Genomic DNA, 1737 nt, shown 5'->3' on the forward strand with positions numbered 1-1737 from the left:
AAACAAAACAAGTCATCATTGTATCAAAATGATGTTAAAATTGTTCCAAAATGATCATTAAAAGTCATTTTTCAATCATTCTAATGTCATTTTGACTTTATTGTGACTTTCTGTTCTAATTGCGTATATATTATATTGTATACACAAGATATATGCTATACATACAATATTGCTGTACAATTAGTTAATAATAATATATTTTGTGGGTATATTTAATTGCAAAATATAGTGTTATAAAATAAATGTGCATTATATATGTTTAATTTTTATTTTATTTTCTCTTTCAAATGCGTCTCGTTTTTCACTGTGAGTATTAAGTATCTATATAGTGTAAACGAGAACTATAGATTTCTGTATTCGCTGTGAATAATGGAATAAATTAAGATAATTTTATAAAAGTTACTTGTTAGTACGCGTATTAAATGTTCAAATGTGCAAATTAGGTTAGGACATTGCTAGAACATAAATTAGAAAGAGAGAAAAGGTTATAAACAGAGAGCAGAAGTGAGATAGAATACAGTGCCCTGATTGGTTACGCGCCTCGGCCGCGCATGCGCACTCCATTTTAGGCTTCACTAACATCAAAGGTGCCGACAGAGAGTTGCGCTACTGTATATACTGTGCTTGAACCCAGTTAGAGGTTAGAGTTGCATGCACATATATCACACTTGTCACTTGCGCATGCGTACAATAACAGCCAATCAGACTTAGGCATGTATTACCTCGTCGCACCGTCTCGCAGTGGCTTCCCCCCCGCAACGTTATGCTCTGTCCCTATATTTCTATGTCCATGATCGCCACACGGACACGCCAGGAGCTCCACCATGCCCTTACTATGAAGGCTTACAAGCCTCAAAAGCGTAATCAAGAAAATAAAAAAATTTTATTTATGGGTTGGAGTCGAACCGACATCCCACGGAACCGTCAAGTCCTTGGCCCGTATTCAGAACGCGCTAACAACGATGTTAGCGCGCTAACATGCTATAGTTTACGTCACGCATACTATAGAATTTCAGAGTTAAAAGCGCGCTTTTATTGATAAAAGTGCATTCTGAATACGAGCCCTTATCTCTATGTGAGACGTACATACACACCCACGCGCGCGCGCACAAAAGAGGTGTAAATCCGACAATGCAACCTCCATGTGGTATGTACATCTTGGGTAAAGCGGGGAGCACAGACTTTTGCATAACGCATAAAGCATGTGCATAAGGAATTTCATTGGTACATTTTCTTATGCATGAGTCAATGGACCAATCAAATTCTTTATGTATATGGTTTATGCGTTATGCAAAAGTCTGTGCTCCCTGCTTATGAGATACTGGCGATCATATATGTAATACTACTATATGGCTAGATGAGAGAGAAGTCCATGTCCCAGAACCACGGTGCGGGAATATACTTCTCTCTCTTTCTCAGCGTACTTTGAACGTTGTGCGCATGCGTCGGATTCATCCCCTCCATCAATAATAAATAGAAGGATAAATATACATATATGTGTAAGGAAGAAGGAAAAAGTGATTGATTCCGCTTCAGGGTATAACCTTGTTACAGTTAACAGAGTCAGTTTAGTCGGAATAAATAAATTAATCCTAATTTTATGAAATAAACTTTTTCAAAATTGCCGTTATGTATATAAGAATACAGTGCAATCCCTTACAGAAATTTCATGATAATCAGTGCAAACTAATACCTATTTCATACCTATGCAAACTAATGTTTTCAGTCGCATTAGGC

The sequence above is a fragment of the Cyphomyrmex costatus genome, unplaced genomic scaffold, assembly GCF_001594065.2.
Source record: "Cyphomyrmex costatus isolate MS0001 unplaced genomic scaffold, Ccosl1.0 scaffold419, whole genome shotgun sequence".
Classification (NCBI taxonomy): Eukaryota; Metazoa; Arthropoda; class Insecta; order Hymenoptera; family Formicidae; genus Cyphomyrmex; species Cyphomyrmex costatus.